This window comes from Leopardus geoffroyi, chromosome B4, assembly GCF_018350155.1.
Source record: "Leopardus geoffroyi isolate Oge1 chromosome B4, O.geoffroyi_Oge1_pat1.0, whole genome shotgun sequence".
Taxonomy (NCBI): domain Eukaryota; kingdom Metazoa; phylum Chordata; class Mammalia; order Carnivora; family Felidae; genus Leopardus; species Leopardus geoffroyi.
In genome coordinates, this window is record NC_059341.1 from 733808 (window position 1) to 753611 (window position 19804).

Genomic DNA, 19804 nt, shown 5'->3' on the forward strand with positions numbered 1-19804 from the left:
ACATCTTTGCAGGTTTTAAAGAAAAAGGTGAATACCTTGGCTGACAAAAACTGCAGAGCATCTTTATGAGATCAGGAAGTCCTTCTCTTCCTAACAGTGGCTAATAAGATCCAACTGGACCGACACACTCACAGGAAAACCACAACGTTCGGAGAGCACACAGCAGCGGCGGCCTGCAGGCCCAGCGATGACAAGCACATAGAGGGCGGGGCAGCCCACACCAGAGGACACCTGTTTCTGCAGCCTCCACACGGGGCTGCTGCGAAAAGCAGGAGCACAGCCCCCAAGGGTGCCGGCGGGAAACCCCACACTTGATGGCTTGGAGCACCACACAACAGTCCAGGGAAACCACGAGAGAGAGAGAGAGAGAGAGAGAGAATCCAGAAGGGAAATCCACAGAGGGGAGCCTCAAACCCTGTCTGTCTCTAAACTGCACATGTGTGGGCAGAAGCTAAGAATATCCGCTCAAGACAGAAAGTCTGAACCAAGACTGGTTTGCAGTCCAAGAAGCAGCACTCCCCAGAGAGAATGAACAGGCGGCAGAGGTTCACATCTTGAATTTCCAGGATTTCCAAAAATGCCTTATAAACAAACACACACACCTAGGCGAATGGAACCCATCCTCCAGAGAAAATAAAACAGACTGATATAAAACCAGAGATGAGCAGGTGTTGGAACTAACAGGCCAAGGTTTTGAAATGGCTACTATAACTATCCTCAGCGAAGTACAACACAGAACAATAGAAATGACAAGAAAGAAAGAAAGAAAGAAAGAAAGAAAGAAAGAAAGAAAGAAAGAAAAACTTTCTAGAACTGAAAAAACCTGTCTGAAATAAAAATTTCACAGGTGGACTTAATAGCCAAATGGAGCTGACAGAGGAAAGGATAAGTAACCCTGAAGATCAATAAATACAAATGGAATAGTGAGAAAAAGCATAAGAATTGATTAAAAAAAAACAAAGATGAAAACTCAAAGGACCTAGAAGGTGACATCAAATGATCTTATGCAAAACTGCATAACGGGACAGAACAAGTATTTGAAGAAATAATGGCTGAGATTTCCCATCTTATAAAAGACGTAAATTTACAGATTCAAGATGCTCAGTAAACATGAAGCTGGATAAATACAAAGAAGGCTGTGCTGGGGCACAAACAGCTACAGCTAAATATGAAGACTCAATCTTGAAATAACAAGAGAAATGCAACATTAGATATGGGGAGCCACGCTCCAATTAGTGGCTGACGTTTCATGGCTATGAATGGGGCCAGGAAGAGTGCTGAAAGGGGGAAAAAAAAAAAGCTGTCAACCCAGAGTTCTCTCTAGTGAAAATATCTTTCAAGGCAAAATTGGGTCTATTTTTGCAAAAAGGCATCTGGGAAATTCCAGTTTCCAGTTCCCCTTCCAATTCACCACTCGGTCCTAACAGCAAGTAAAAAGCTGAGCAGACTGAAAAATTAACACTCTTCTCCGATCCATGGTTGTGGGGGAGTGTGGGGAACGGGACAAACCACAGCCCCCAAATTGGAGAGACAGGCATGGAACACGGAGAATGACAACCCGCCAAGGAGAGACTCCCAAGCAGAAACCCCCTGAGGAACCTGCACCAGGGTATGAAACCTGACCTGTGACCTGACCTGTGGTTAAGTGCAAGCCATGCGGTGTGCACAACTCTGAGAGTTAAAACTCCAGAGGGATCCAGTCCTAGGTGTGTGGGGGGTGGGGCACAACAGCGTGAGTTTCACTTCCAGGAGCTCAACCAGGTTCTCACAGTAAATATCAGAGAAACACCCCTTCACAGTTCCACAGGAGGGGAGGAAAGGAACCAGAATACTCTGTTCTGAACAAGGTTTGTGTCAGGAAACTAGCTAACCAGATCCTAACCTGCTAGAGTTTCATCAGAGCCTAAATGACCTAAGGAAGGAAAATGGCCAAGTCCAGCCACTCTAGCCATCCTGAGAAAAAAAAACCCTGAGAAGCATTTGTGAAGGTCACAGTCCAGGGGCACAAGGTCACTAAAAGACTGAGCTCCAATCAGGACTGTGGAGCACTTTCCCTCCCACACACCTCACCACCACACCACTACAGGCCTATTTAGAGCAGTACATCATGTCCAGATTTCAAGAAAAAAAAAAATTCAAGGCATATCAAAAGACAAAAAAACACAGAGAGAGAGAGCAAGCATTAGAACCATTCATGGCAGGGATGTTGAAATTATCAGGAAAGGAATTTAAAACAACTATGATTAATATGCTAAGTGTTCTAATGGATAAAGTAGACAGCAGGCAAGAACAGATGGGCAATGTAAACAGAGAGATGGAAATCCTGAGAACCAGAAAAGAAATGCTGGGGATAAAAAGCCCTGTAATAGACACGAAGACTACCTTTGATGGGCTTATTAATATATATTATGATATGGACATTAATATTATGACATGGACATAAAAATGTTCAACACAATGTTAGAGAATTGAATTTTAAAAATATGTAAAAAGAAATACATATCATGACCAAGTGGGATTTATCCCAGGTGTGCAAGGCTGGCTCAACATCCAAAATTCAAATGACATAATCTATCACATTAACAGGCAAAAAAAGAAAAATCACATGAGCATACCACTAGATGCAGGAAAAGAACTTATAAAATCTAATATGTATTCGTGGTAACAATTCTCGGTAAACTAAGAACACAGGGGGCTCTCTCTACTTGATAAAGTCTATCTACAAAAAAACTTACAATAAACATTATGCTTTATGGTGATCAAATTAAAAATTTTCCACTAAGACCAGAAACAAGGCAAGAAATTTCCTTCATGATTCTTTTTCAACAACATGCTAGAGGTCCTAGCTAATGCAATAAGGCAGGAAAAGGAAATAAAATGTATATAGATCAGGAAGAAAGTCATAAAATTGTCTTTGTTTGCAGATGACATAATCATCTATGTAGAAAATCTGAAAGAATCAATAACAAAAACAACCCTGGAACTAATAAGGGATTATAGCCAGGTTTCAGGTTACATGATTAATACACAACAGTCAATTGTCTTCCTGTATGAACAAGTGGAAACTGAAAATAAAAACATAACACCATTTACATTGGCACTCCCCAAAATGAAATACTTAGGTATATATCAAACAAAACATATGCAAGATCTGTATAAGGAAAACTACAAAACTCTGATAAATGAAATTAAAGAACTAATTAAATGGAGACATATTCCATGTTCATGGATGGGAAAATCCAATATTGCCAAGATGTCAATTTTTCCCAACTTGATGTACAGATTTAATGCAACACCCATGAAAAACACCTGCAAGTTATTTTGTGGATATCTAGAAACTAATTCTGAAGTTCATAGGAAGAGACAAAAGATCCAGAATACCCAATACAATACTGAAGGAGAACAAATTTCTTCTAATGTAACCTGACTTCAAGACTTAGTAAAAAGCTACAGTAACCATGACAGTGTGGTACTGAAGAAAGAATACACAAATAGATCATTGAACAAAACAGAGAACCAGGAATAGGCCACATAAATATAGTCAACTGACTTCTGCAATGAAGCAATGACAACACAACGGAACAAAGATAATCTTTTCAACAAATGATGTTTGGGCAACTGGACATCCACAACCAGAAAATGAATGTAGACACAGATCTTACACTCTTCACTACAATTAATGACCTGGATCACCCTCAATGTAGAACACAAACTTTACAATTCTTAGAAGATAATGTAGCAGAAAACCTAGATGACCTTCGGTTTGGTTTTGCCTTTTTAGACACAAGACCAAAGACATGATCCATCAAAGAAATAATTGACAAACTGGACTTCATTAAAATTTAAAACTTCTGCTCTGCAAAAGGCAATATCAAGAGAATTAGAAGACAATCCACAACTGGGAGAAAATATTTGCAAAAGATACATTTAATAAAGGACTATTATCAAAAATATATACAAAGATAAGTTTTAAAACTCAATAGTAAGGGGAAAAAATCACTCAGTTAAAAATGGGTCAAATACCTAACCAAAACCTTACCTAAGAAGATATAACAGATGGAAAATAAGTATATGAAAATATGCTCCACATCTTATATCATCGGGGAAATGGAAATTAAAACAGCAATGAGATACCACCATATACTTATTAGAATGACCAAAATCTGGAACACTGATAACACTAAATGCTAGGAAGGATGTGGGGCAATAGAAACTCTCAGACATTGGTGATGGGAATGCAAAATGGCACAGCCACTTTGGAAGACAGTTTGACAGTTTCTTATAAAAATAGACACATACCGGGGCGCCTGGGTGGCGCAGTCGGTTAAGCGTCCGACTTCAGCCAGGTCACGATCTCGCGGTCCGTGAGTTCAAGCCCCGCGTCAGGCTCTGGGCCGATGGCTCAGAGCCTGGAGCCTGCTTCCGATTCTGTGTCTCCTTCTCTCTCTGCCCCTCCCCCGTTCATGCTCTGTCTCTCTCTGTCCCAAAAATAAATACACGTTGAAAAAAAAAAAAAATAGACACATACCCTTACTGCAGGACCAAGCAATCATGCTCCTTTGTATTTACCTAAAGGATATGAAAACATGTTGACACAGAAACCTGTACCCAGATGTTAACTGCAATTTTACTTATAATTGCCCAAACTTGGAAGCAACCAGGTTGTCCTTCACTTGATCTTGGCCAAAAGGCCAAGAAGCAATGACAGGATGTCCTTTAATAGGTGAATGCATAAATAGACTGTGGTGTATGCAGACATTGACATATAATATCATTCAGCACTAAGGAAAAAAAGGAGAGAGAGCGAGAGAGCCAACAAGAGTGAGAGCGAGTGAGCTCTCAAGCCATGAAAAGGCATGGAGGAGACTTAAATGCATGTGACTCAGTGAAAGAAACATATCTGAGAAGGCTACATTCTGTATGATGTGAATTAATGACATTCTGGAAAAGTCAAAACATGAGGACAATAAAAAGATCGCTGGTCACCAAGGGTGGAAGTGGGGAGGGATGATTAGCTAAAGTACGGAGGGTTTTTAAGGCAGTGACACTACTCTGTATGACATAATAACAGTTTTATGTCATTATACACCTGTCCAAACCCATTAGATTTACAGCACCAAGTGTGAGCCCTTACTTAGGCAAACCGTGGACTCAGGATGATTATGATGTGTCACTGTAGGTCTGTCCCTGGTGAAAAAATGTACCATTCTGGAAGTGACATTGGTAGTTGTGGAGTCTGGGGGCGGGGGGGAGTGGTGGACAGGGAATGTATGGGGACTCTCTGTGCCTTCCTCTCAACTTGACTGTAAACCTAAAACTACTTTAATAAAAAGTAATGTCAAAAAAAAAAGAAGGCAAAATATCTGCTCATATAATATAAATGAATTTGCCACGGCGCCTGGGTGGTTCAGTCAGTTAAGTGTCTGACTTTGGCTGGGGTCATGATCTCACAGTTCCTGAGTTCAAGTCTCATGTTGGCTTCTGCTCTGACAGCTCAGAGCCTGGAGCCTGCTTCAGAGTCTATGGTTCCTTCTCTCTCAGCCCCTCCCCCGCTCATTCTCTCTCTCTCTCTCTCTCTCTCTCTCTCTCTCCCTCCCTCCCTCCCTCCCTCCTTCCTTCCCTCCCCTCCTCTCTCTCAAAAATAAATAAAACCTTTTTTAAAAAGGAAGAATAAAAAAAGTGAATTTGCCACCAGAAAACTAACACTGCAAGAAATGAGAAAGCCAGTTCTCCACAATGAAAGGAGTTGGTATCAGATGGAAACTTGGATTGTCAGAAATGAGTAAAGAGCATAAGAAAGAGTAAATATCTGGCTAAATACAAGTATTTCTTTGCTTTCTTTGTCTTTAATTTCTATATACCGCAAACACCGATTTAAAGCAAATACTATAACAGTACCTTTGGAGTTCATAACACATGTGGATAAAATATATCTAACAGCTATAAGATAAAGGATGTGGGGTACAAGAAATACAGACCTATATAATTACAAGATTTCTGCATTTTATGTGACATATTAAAACTGTGACTGTAATTACAATGTGAAGAGTTAAGGACATAATATACAGGTTCCTGTTCTAATGCAACAGTCATGCTCTACCTTGTCTTTTCCACTAAATGCAACTATTAAACAACAACAACAACAACGTAATGCATGGAGCAGCTAATTGAAGTCCCTGAAAACAGCCAGTAGCAGGCAGACGGAGAAGAAGAGTGGAATCTGAATTATCACCAATAAACAGTGAGTTTACTCCTGTTTTCTTTCAGTGTTGTCCAGCCTGGACTCTGGCTAGCCTACAATCTAGAAGAGAGAGTGCGGATAGAGAGGGCTCTGGAAGAAGGTGTCTAACTCTGGCATGAGTAATAAAACCAGAGTGTCCCAATGCTGAGAAATCACCTACTTTTTATTTTATCTATTTACACACATCCCAATCTCTAAGCAATTCTGTAGCAGTGGCAACAGCAACAATAAGGGCCCACTGCAGGATCTTAACTGAGGGAGAGGACACTTCCCTCCATTTGGAGATGGTGTGATAGACAAAAGCAAATGCTATTGCTTTTTCTTGTTCTTCTCTGGATTATTGGTTCTGGACACATGAACAGTGACATGAAGCATAGAGCAGAGGAGTGTTAAGTAAAGCTCCCATTTTCTGGTTGGAAGATTAAAACGGAGAGCTCTGGGAAATTTGAAAAGTGCCAAGGAAATTGTGGAGAAGGAGAATCTCAGGAAAATGAATCCATAAAGTTGTTTGTGGACATCTGGGTTCACCTCTGAAATATGCATGCATATGACCTTAAACATGTATACAATTTCCATAGGATTTAAACAAGACCTAGAGTCCCATAACATAATATTCAAATTGTGCAAGATACCATCCAAAATTGCTTGACATAAGAAGAACCAGTAAAATCTGAAGTTGCATGGGAAAAGACTTTCTGAGATTTTAAGTCAACTATTACAAAAATGCTCCAAGAAGTAAGGGTTAAGTCTCTTGAAATGAATGGAAAGATAGAAAGTCACAGCAAAGAAATAGAAGATATAAATAAAAACTAAATGGATAATTTATAAATGAAAAATACAATCACAGAAAAACTTAAAACTCAGTGGTTAGTCTCAGTAGCAGAATAGAGATGACAGAGGAAAGAGACAGTGAACTTGAAGGAGAATTAATAGAAATTTTCCAACCCGAAAAACAGACAGAAAAGGATTTTTTAAAAAAAAAAGATCATTTCAGAGATCTGTAAGCCAACATCAAAATGTCCAACATTCGTGCCACCTGAGTCCCAGGAGAGAAGAAAGAACGCGGTCAGAAAAAAGCACTTGAAGTGTAATAGCTGGGAAATTTCCACATTTGACAAAAGACAGAAGCCTCGGTGTCTTTTTGAGTTTTAAGAAACTCAGTAAACCCCAAATATGATAAACCTAAAGAAATGCACATTCAAACACATCATAATTACACAGATGAAAACTAATGACAAAGAAAAAGCTTTGAAAGCAACCATAGTAAAATGACACGTTACTTATATGGGAACAAGGATTCAAATGACTGTAGATTTCACATCAGAAACCGCAGAGGCCAGAAGGAAGTGACACATTTTTTAAGTGCTGGAAGGAAAAGGCTGTCACCTCAGAACCATATAGCCAGTGAAAAAATATCCTTTGAGAATTAAGATGCCGTAAAGACTGTGACAAAACGAAGAGAATCCCTTGCCAACAGGCCTGCTATGAAAGAAATGCTAAAGGGGATCCCTCAGACAGAAGGAAATGATACCAAAAAGAACCTTAGAACATCTGGGTAAATATAATAGACTATTTTTCTTCAGTTCCTGAAAATGTGTTTGGCAGTGGAAAGCAAAAATTACAATACTGATTGGTTTTCTAGCATAGATGGATGTAATACATATGACAAATGCAAAATAAAGGGGGGAGGGTGAGAGGGCCCATGTAGTGATAAGGCTTCTGTGTTCCATTTGAAGCAGTCAAGTTATAACTTGACTGTGAAAAGTTATGTATATTCTAGTCCTATAATATTCCTTTGAGTTGAGTGTCCGACTTGGGCTCAGGTTATGATACTATGTACTGACACCTCAAGGCCTGGAGTCTGTTTCAGATTCTGTGTCTCCCTCTCCCTCTGCCCTTCCCCCATTTACACTCTGTTTGTCTGTCTGTCTCTCTCTCATAAATAAATAAAAACATTAAAAAATTTTTTAATAATAAAAAAAGAAACTATACAGAGAGGGGTGCCTGGCTGGCTCAGTCAGTGGAGTGAGTAATTCTTGACCTTGGGGTTGAGTTTGAGCCTCACCGTGGGTGTATAGATTACTTAAAAATAAAATATTTTTTAAAAACTACACAGATAGAATAAAAACCACAACAGATAAATTAAATATTTAAGATATTCAAGTAACAGGAGTGTCTCAGTGGCTCACTTGGTTGAGCGTCCAACTCTTGATTCTGGCTTGGGTCATGATCCCAGGGTCATGAGACTGAGCCCCATGTTGGGCTCCATGTTGAGCATGGAGCCTACTTAAGATTCTCTCTCTCTCTCTCTCTCTCTCTCTCTCTCTCTCTGCTCCTCTCCCCTGCTCGTGCACTCACTCTCTCTCTCAAAATTAAAAAATATGGGGGCGCCTGGGTGGTGCAGTCGGTTAAGCGTCCGACTTCAGCCAGGTCACGATCTCGCGGTCTGTGAGTTCGAGCCCCGCGTCGGGCTCTGGGCTGATGGCTCAGAGCCTGGAGCCTGTTTCCGATTCTGTGTCTCCCTCTCTCTCTGCCCCTCCCCCGTTCATGCTCTGTCTCTCTCTGTCCCAAAAATGAATAAACGTTGAAAAAAAACATTTTTTTTAAAAAAAAATAAAAAATATGTATTCAAATAACAAAAACAGCAGGGAGAAAAGGAGAAACAGAGGAGTAAAAACCAGAGGGAATAAGAAAACAACTAATAAAATCATGGACCTCAGTCTAAGCATATCAATAATTACATTAAATGTAAGTCATTTAAAAACACAAATTAAAGACACTTTCAGAATATGGGGGGAAGTGACTAAATGTGTGCTGCTGACCAGAAATTAACTTCAGATATAGTGATATAGACCGTTGAAGAGTAAATGGATGGAAAAAATATTCTATGAAAATTCTAACGGAAATAAAGCTTGAAAGTGACATCACAAAGTGGCAGAGTAGGCAGCTCCAGGTTCTCCTCTCTCTAAAGAAACATTGAACAACCAGCAGAAACCGTAAGAACCAATTTTCTGAGAACTCTGGAAAATAGTAAAAGTTTATAGCAGCTATGCAAACACTATATCAGGAAAACAGCACTTCAAATGGTAGTGGTGATTTTCCTTGTCCTGGCCCCGCTCCCTCGCTGGCACGGCAGTGGTCTTGGGTCAGGAACCATCTTAGCGTGGCAGCAGTTTTAAAGCAGTAGCCCATGTTCCCATTGTGGAACCCTTTCCCGGGGCCTGGCAGGAGCAGAGCAGACCTTAGTAGCAAATTACTGTGTATGTCTGTGTCACCTGTCTGGGGTCTACCTGAAGGACCAGCACAAGGCAGTTAAGTCAGGGTCACCTAACTTGGAAGTCAGGCTAGAAAAATAAGAAATGCATGAAAATACCACAAGCCAAACCAAAAGCCCTCAGCTACCTGGATAAAACTTTTGCAGTATAAAATATACAATAACCTGCCTACGGCATAAGCTGGGAGGGTTTCCTAGGGAAACCAGGACATGCAAAAGGAGCCATGAATACTGGCAAATTTAGAAAGCAGCACACGTGGCCCGGCACGATGCGTGCTCAGAAAAACCTGAGAGGACCCGAAACTCTCACCTGGGGCTTATTCAGTGCAAGCCTGGCTAACAGTTGAAGGAGGGTCTTGGCACAGCACCAGTTTGCAAAGACTGAGAGAGGTCATGCTCGCCCTCTCTGTATCTCTGTGTGTCTGTCTCCCTCTCTCTATCTCTGTCTCCTTTATCTCTATCTCTCCCTTTGTCCCCTTGTCTCTGTCACTCTCTCTCTCTCTGTTTTTGTTTGTTTCTTAATTCCCACAATTCTAGAAAATCTCATCAAGACACTGGCTGCACACAAGCTGAGGATCAGAGACTTCAGGGAGCACATCAACAAGGAATACAATGTCTTTGAGACAGCAGTGTGAGAAAGTCTCAAATCAAGTAACCTAATCTTCAACAACCTAAAAAAAAGCAAGCAAAGACTCTGATTTTGAGAGTTACCACTTTATTATTTTTTTTTTAATTTTTTTTTTCAACGTTTATTTATTTTTGGGACAGAGAGAGACAGAGCATGAACAGGAGAGGGGCAGAGAGAGAGGGAGACACAGAATCGGAAACAGGCTCCAGGCTCTGAGCCATCAGCCCAGAGCCCGACGTGGGGCTCGAACTCACGGACCGCGAGATCGTGACCTGGCTGAAGTCGGACGCTTAACCGACTGCGCCACCCAGGCGCCCCAAGTTACCACTTTATTATAATCAAGTATCATTCTTAGCAGCAGCATCAACAAAAGGCATACAAAGAAACAGGAAAGCATGGCCCATTGAAAGGAACAAAATAATCAACAGAAATCATCTTGTGGACGTCCAGACTTCAGACTTATTAGACAAAAACTTTAAATTAACTGTTTTAACTATTCTCAAGGAATTCTGAAGGAGAATACAAAGAGCCAACGCAAATCAGGAAAATGATGTACAAACAAAAAGAGAATGTCAACAAAGAGGTAGAAGCCATAAAAAGGAACCAAAGAGAAATTCTGGAGCAGAATACAGCAAACAAAATAAAAAATTCACTAGATAGGTTCAACAGCAAGTTTAAGCAGGTGGATGAATCAACAAATGTACAAGAGGAAAATGAAAGTTATTGAGTCTGAAGAAGAAGAAGAAAAGAAAAAAAGAACAGGGGTGCCTGGGTGGCTCAGTCAGTTAGGCATCTGAATCTTGATCTTAGCTCAGGTCCTAGCCTCAGGATTGTGAGTTCAAGCTCTGTGTTGACTCCACACTGGGTGTGAAGCCTACTTAAAAATAAATAAAATAATAAAATAAAGTAAAAGTAAAGAACAAAGCTGAAGGGACTTGGTGGAACAGCCAACATATGTATATATGCGTATTCTATATGTATATGAACCAGTACACACATACAAAAATCCCAGAAAGAAATACAGAGAGGAGCAGCCTGGAAGAGTATTTAAAGGAATAATGATCAAAAATGTACAAATTTGATTAAAAAAAAAAACCCATAACCCTACAAATCCAGGATGTTCAATAAGCTCCAAGTAGGTTAAACTCAAAGAGACATACATGAGAGTCACTGTAATTAAACTGTAGAAAGACAGACAGAAAGAGAATGTTGACAGCAGCAAGAGCAGAGTGACTCATCATGTACCAGGAATCCTCACAAGATTAGTGGCCATTTCTCACCAGAAACTTCGGCAGCCAAAAGACAGTGGGTTGGCATATTTAAAGAGCTGAAAGAAAATGTCAACCGAGAATCCTATATCTGGCAAAACTGTCTATTAAAAAGGAGGGAGAAATAAGACCGTCCCAGAAAACTGAAGTCTGAGGGAATCCACTACCACTAGACTTGCCACGCGGGTAGAAATGAAAGAACAGAAGACAACCGCTCACAGCCGTACACAGAAGTGAAGACTTCCAGTGAAGGTAAGAGCACATACAAACACAAAAGTGACATCGTATGTTTGCAACAACATGGATGGAACTAGAGTGTATTATGTGAAGCTAAATAAGCCAGAGAAAGACAGATATCATATGATTTCACTCATATGTGGAATTCAAGAAACACAACAGATGAACGGTAGGGGCAGGGAAGGAAAAATAAGATAAAAACAGTGAGGAAGACAAACATAAGAGACTCTTAAGTACAGAGAACTGAGGGTTGCTGGAGGGGAGGTGGGTGGCGGTGGGTGCTCTAAGTGGGTGATGGGCACTAAGGAGGACACTTGTCGGGATGAGCACTGGGTGTCATATGATGAATCACTGGATTCTACTCCTGAAACCATTACTACACTGTATGTTAACTAACTTGAATTTAAATAAATTAATTTTTAAAAAATAATAGAAGAACTAAAATAATTCCATGGAAATGAAAAAATAAATAAAAATATAAATACTAAAATGTAATTTTAAAAATGCTATAGAAATGCAAATTTATAAAATAAAATGATCTCTATCTCCAATAAGGCATATGCAGTGAGCTATTATCAGAGACATCTATTTAGCATGCTATTTTTATATTACAGGATATGAACATGCTTCTAAGTTGCTAAACAAATGTATTTCTACGCTAAAAAAAAAAAGTGAGTATATTGTGTTTGGTTTGGTTTGTATTTCTACTTTTTACTTCCCATAGGATTTTTTTAAATTTATGAATGTATAAAGATATAATTTGTGACAACATAAACAGGAGAGGGCAGAATTGTACAGGAGCAGTTGTATGTGCTTTTGAGTATGGATTGCTAACAACTAAAAAAAAATTTTTAATTTAGGCTGATAAACATAATCTCTATGGTAACCAAAAGAAAATATCTTTTTAAAAATATATACACAAAAGGAAATGGAAAGAGAAGCAAATGGTTCACTATTTTTAAGAAAAAGATCAACTAAACACAACAGAAGGCAATAAGGAGAAAATGAGGGACACAAAAAGATGTAAGACACAAAGAAAATAGCAAAATGGCAGAATTCTTTCTCATCAGTAGTTACTTTAAACTCTCCAATCAAAAGGCAGAGATAGGTAGAATGGATTAAAAACAACAACAACAAAAACCATGATCCAACTGTATGATGTTTACAAGAGACTCACCTAAGATCCAAAGACACAAATAGATTGAAAATAAATATTGGAAAGATATTCCATAGAAATAGCAACCATAAGAGAGCTGGATGGGTATACTATCATCTGACAAAACAGACTTCAAATTAAAAAAACGTTGGACTGTTGGCTGGCTCAGTTGGTGGACCACGTGACTCTTGATCTCAAGGTCATGAGTGGAGCCCCACATTGGATGAAGAGATTATTTAATAAATAAAAGTTAAAAAAAATAAAAATGGGGGCACCTGGGTTGGTTGGGTGTCCGACTCTTGACTTCAGCTCAAGTCATGATCTCACAGTTCGTGGGATCAAGCCCTTCGTCCGGCTCTACACTGAGAGTGTGGAGCTTGTTTTGGATTCTCTCTCTCCTCTGTCTCTGCCCCTCCCCCCCCCCCCACACACACACGTGCTCTCTTTCTCAAAATAAACAAACTTAAAAATGAAAACAATAAAAATGTTTACATGGAAATATTTAAAATTTCAAACCTGTTAAAAGAGACAGAGAAAGACATTCTATATTATATGTGCATCAAACAACAGAGGTCCAAAATATACAGAGCAGGCACTGATGGAGTTGAAAGGAGACATAAAGGACTACACAGTAAAATGCAACAAAGCATAGACAATGCAGACTTAAAGGGAGGAAAGACTTGAACAACACTCTGTTTGCAACAGACACCTACAGAAAATTCCACCCAATGACAGAGTGCATGTTTCTTGACAGCACACAGAACACAAGCTCCACAATAAAGCATGCGTTAGGCCACAAAATAAGTCCCAATAAATAGAATACCTGAAGGTATGCAACGTATCTTTTCTGACCACAAAGAAATGAAGCTAGAAAAGAAAACTGGAAAAATCCGCTAACATGTGGTTAATACAGTCTTATACAATCAATGGGCCAAAGAAATCATCAAAAAGGAAATGAAAAAATACTTAGAGATGAGAGAAAACACAACACAATGCACCAAAACTTACAGGACGCAGCAAAGGTAGTACACAGAGTGAAATGTATAGTTGTAAATGCCTGAATTAAAAAAAAAAAAAAAAGACTTCAGGGAAATATAAATCAAAACCACTAATAAAGGGTTAGTAGCCAAAATATATAAAGAACTGATACAACTCAACACCCAAAAAGTGGATAATCCAGTTAATGAATGGGCAGAAGGCATGAATAGACACTTTTCCAAAGAAGACATCCAGACAGCCAACAGGCACATAAAAAGATGCTCAACATCACTCGTCATCAGGGAAACACAGATCAAAGCCACACTGAGATACCACCTCACACCAGTCATGATGGCTAAAATTAACAACACAAGAAACAACAGGTATTGGTGAGAACGAGGAGAAAGGGGAACCCTCTTGCATTGCTGGTGGGAACGCAAACTGGTGCAGCCACTCTGGAAAACAGTATGGAGGTTTCTCAAAAAGTTAAAAATAGAACCACCCTGTGATCCAGTAATTGCATTAGTAGATATTTACCCAAAGGATACAAAGATCCTAATTCAAAGGGATACATGCACCACTATGTTTATAGCAGCACTATCAACAATAGCCAAACTCTGGAAATAGCCCAAATGTCCATCGACTGATGAATGGATAAAGATGTGGTATGTATGTGTAGATAGATAGATATAGGTATAGATATAGATATAGATATAGATATAGATATAGATATAGATATAGATATAGGTATAGATATAGATAGATGTGGTGGGTTGGCATATTTAAAGAGCTGAAAGAAAATGTCAACCGAGAATCCTATATCTGGCAAAACTGTCTATTAAAAAGGAGGGAGAAATAAGACCGTCCCAGAAAACTGAAGTCTGAGGGAATCCACTACCACTAGACTTGCCACGTGGGTAGAAATGAAAGAACAGAAGACAACCACTCACAGCCGTATACAGAAGTGAAGACTTCCAGTGAAGGTAAGAGCACATACAAACACAAAAGTGACATCGTATGTTTGCAACAACATGGATGGAACTAGAGTGTATTATGTGAAGCTAAATAAGCCAGAGAAAGACAGATATCATATGATTTCACTCATATGTGGAATTCAAGAAACACAACGGATGAACGGTAGGGGCAGGGAAGGAAAAATAAGATAAAAACAGTGAGGAAGACAAACATAAGAGACTCTTAAGTACAGAGAACTGACACACACACACACACACACACACACACACACACACACACACACAATGGAATATTACTCAGCCATAAAAAGGAATGATATTTTGCCATTTGCAATGACATGGATGGAACTAGAGAGTATTATGCTAAGTGAAATTAAGTCAGCCAGAGAAAGACTCACTTTCACTGATTTCACTCATGTGATTTCACTCATATGTGGAATTTAAGAAACAAAACAGAGAAGCAAAGGGAAAAAGAAAGAGGGGCAAACCAAGAACAAACTCTTAAAGAGAACAGACTGATGGTTATCAGAGAGGAGATGACTGGGGGTGAACTAAATAGCTGATGGGGACGAAGGATCCACTTGTGATGAGCACGGGTGATGTATGAAAGTGTTGGCTCACTGCAGTGTAACTGAAACTAACAGAACACTGTTAACTAGCTGGAATATAAGTAAAAACTTTAGAAGTACCCATAATGAGATATACCTTACACAGCTAACATCAAAAAGACCAGAAATAACAAGTGTTGGCGACAATGTGGGAAAAAGGAATCTCTTGTGCACCGTTGGTGGGAATGCAAACTGGTGCAGCCACTGTGGAAAAGAGTATGGAGGTTCCTCAAAAGGTTAAAAATAGGATTACCATATGACCCAGTAATTCGACTTCTGAGTATTTCACTGAAGGAAATAAAAACACTAATTTGAAAATATATATGCACCCCTGTATTTACTGCAGTATTATCTACAATAGCCAAGGTATGAAACAACCTAAATGTCCATCGATGAATGAATGGATAAAAAAGATGTGGTGTGTATACACACTGGAAACTTCACTATAAAAAGAATGAAATCTTGCCATCTGTGACAACGTGGATGGACCTAAAGGGTATTATGCTGAGATAAGTCAGTCAGAGAAAGACAGATACTGTATGATTCCACTTATATGTGGGAATCTAAAACAAAACAAAACAAAACAAAACAAGTGAACAAACAAAACAGACTCATAAACCCAGAGAACAAACTAGTGGTTGCCAGAAGGGAGGTGGTATTGGGAGGGACAAAACAGGTGAAGGAGACTAAACCCAAAGCTAGCAGAAGAAAGGAAATAAAAAGGATTAGAGATGAGGTAAGTAAACCAGAGAATAGAGAAACAATGAAATCAACAAAACAAAAAAAGGTTCTTTTGAAAAGATCAACAAAATTAACAACCCTAGACAGATAGACACAAAGGAGAGAAGATGCAGATCACTAAAATTAGAAACGAAAGTGGGACAGTCCTACTGACCTTATGGGAATAAAAGGATTAGGAGAAAACATTATGAACAATTCTTTGCTAACAAACCGCATCACCTAAATGAAATGGACAAATTCCTAGAAACACACAAATGCCTAAACAGATTCCATACAAGGGCACCTGGGAGTAGGTTGAGGTCCAACTTGAGCTCAGGTCATGATCTCGCAGCTCATAGGTTCGAGCCCCATGTCGGGCTCTGTGCTGACAGCTCAGAGCCGGGAGCCTGCTTCAGATTCTGTGTCTCCCTCTCTCTATGCCCCTCCCCCACTCATGCTCTATCTCTCTTTCTCTCTCTCTCAGAAATAAATAAATGTTAAAAAGTTAAAAAAAAATTCCAACAGTCTTTTTTGCAGAAATGAAGAAGGTGATCCTCAAATTTGTGTGATATTTCAGTAGACCCTAAAAGGCCAAAACAACCTTGAAAAAAACAATGTTAGAGGACTCCTACTTGATTTCCAAATTCATTACAAAGCTACAGTCATCCAACCAGTGTGGCATTTGCATAAGACAGGAGGAATACGTGGGGCCTAAGGGAACAGAACTGAGTCCAGGTATAAAACTAGGTGTGTGTCCACAGCCGACTGACCTTGGACAAGGGAGTCAAGTCTGCTCAATGGGGAAAGAGCAGTCTCTTCAACAGATGGAGTGGGGACAACTAGACTTCCACACAGAACAGAATGAATTTGGCCCTTACCTCACACCAGATATAAATATTAACTCAAAATGGGTCAGTGACCTGAATACAGGAACTGAACCCACAAAACTCCTAATAGAAACACAGTGAGGTAAATCATCACGGTCTTGAATTTGAGGATGGATTCTCAGGACAACAAAAGAATGATCAGCAAAAGGACAAATGGATACGTTGTACTTCATCAAAATTAAAAACTTTTGTATATCAAAACACATCAAGAAATAAAAAGACAACCTATAGAATGGGAGAAAATGTTTGCAAATCATATATCTGATGAGGATTTAATATCCAGAATATATAAATAACCCCTATTACTCAACACCAAAAGACAAAGAACTTAGCTGAAATGTGGGCAAAGGACTAACATCAACATTTCTCCAAAAAATAGGTACAAATGGCCAATAAGCACACGAGAAGATGCTCAGCCTTGGTCATTAGGAAAGTCGAGACCAAAGCACTATGAGACACAGCTTCACAGTGATGAAGATGACTAATAAAAATGGGAAATAACAAGAGTTGGTGAGGATGTGGAGAAACTGGAACCCTCACACATGTCGGTGCTGCTGTGGAAAACAATCTTACGCTTAAAAGAGCAAAATCACTTAAATGTGCTCTCTGACAATAATGGAATCAAGTCTCAAAATTAGAAAATATTTCGAACTAAATGAAAATGAAAATACAAGGGATCAAAATTTGTAGGACACAGCTGAAGCAGTGCTTTCGAGGGAAAATGAAAGCATTAAATGGTTATATTAGAGAAAGACAAATTCTCAAGTGAATGATCAAAGTTTACACCATAAGAAATGAGAAAAAAAGGAGAAAATAAACCCAAAGGAAGTCAAGGGAAGAAAATAAAAACATAAGAGCCAGAAAATCAAAGAAATTGAAAATAGAAAGTCGCCACAGAACGTCAATAAAATCAAAAGCTGGTTCTTTGAAAAGATCAGTAAAACTCATAAACCTCTAGCAGGTCGGCAAAGACAACAGAGAGGAACACAGGGTCTTCCACATCCTAAAACCAGCTTCATAAAGATATGTCATCAGTAGGAATACAGTGCGATCTGATGTTGAGACCATAAACGACTTCAAGTTAGAAGTGTGTAGGGGCTCCTGGGTGGCTCAGTCTGTTGGGCGTCCGACCTCAGCTCAGGTCATGATCTCACAGTCCGTGAGTTTGAGCCCCGCGTCGGGCTCTGTGCTGACAGCTCGGAGCCTGGAGCCTGTTTCGGATTCTGTGTCTCCTTCTCTCTCTGCCCCTCCCCTGCTCATGTTCTGCTCATGCTCTGTCTCTGTCTCAAAAATAAATAAAAACATTAAAAAAAAAAGTATGTGCAGTGTCCCGCAGCTGTCAGATAACAGTATGTTTCCCTCTAAAATTGCAAAATCCCATGCTATGACTTACCCCGCAGCACTCTGGGAAGGCTTTGTGCGCAGCTGGAGAACCACAGATTTAATCAATAAACAAATAGAACCAATGGTTAAAAAATCTTCCCATAAAGTAAATATCAAAGCCAGGAAGTTTTATAATCAAGTTCTTCTAAACCTACAGGGAAGGAACAGTTAATTCCAACATTACATAAACTCTTCCAGGAAATAGAAAAAGAGAGAGAGAATACTCCCAACTAATTTCATGAAGCTGACTTAATTTTATTTTTTAATACAAAAAAAACAAACAAACAACAAACAAAAACACTGTTTAGGTGGTATATTGGTGCCTAGCAGACTACTTGAAAACCTTGTGGCTGACACACCAAACATTTATGGTCTCTCGTCGTTCCATGGTCGGCAGGACTCACATGGGCTCTCCTGCTCCACGTAAGGTTCCTGGGACTGTGCGGTCACAGGGCCCAACGGGGCTGTGATGTCCAAGATGGCTCCATCACACAGGTGTGGCTTGGGGAGTGGCGCCTGCAAGGTCGGGTCAGCTGGCGTAAGGGGACGACGGGACCCCCCCCACACATGGTCTCAGAGCTTGTACTCTACCACGTGGCCTCTCTCTGTGGATTCTCCAGCAAGTTAGCCAGGCGTGGTGCATTGCATCTGATGTTCTCAAAGGCGAGACCACCGAACCTACAAATCCTTTCTAAGACCTGCGCCCAGAACCAGCACATGTTAATTCTGCAGCACTGGAATGTTTAAATTTTTTTTAATGTTTTTGTTTATTTTTGAGACAGAGAGAGACAGAGCATGAGCAGGGGAGGGGCAGAGAGAGAGGGAGACACAGAATCTGAAGCAGGCTCCAGGCTCTGAGCTGTCAGCACAGAGCCGGACGCGGGGCTCGAACTCATGGACTGTGAGATCATGCCCTGAGCTGAAGTCAGACGCGCAACCGACTGAGCCACCCAGGTGCCCCCGCACTGGAATGTTTAAACTGAGCTGTAGCACCACTCCAGATTTGACAGGAAGGGGCCAGCGACACGGGGCGTGAGTTCTGGGAGACATGGTTTGTCTTCGAGGAGGGCGTCATCACTTACGAACAGAGGACAAACCCTAAACCAAATTTTAGCAACAGAACTCAGCATCATATAAGAAAGGTAATGGTGAATCAGTTAGACTTATTCTGAGGTTGTAAAGTAGTTTTGCATAGAAAATCAAGTGATGCGGGGCGCCTGCGTGGCTCAGTCATTTCAGTGTCCAACTGTTGATTTCAGCTCAGGTCATGATCTCGAGGCTCGTGGGCTTGAGCCCCATGTGGGGCTCCTCGCTGGCAGTGCGGAGCCTGCTTGGGATTCTCTCTCTGTTCCTCCCCTGCTCTTGCACCTGTTCTCTCATGCCCTCTCTCTCAAAATAAATTAAAACAAAATGGACTAGTGCAATTTACCACCTTTAGAAGTTAAATGAG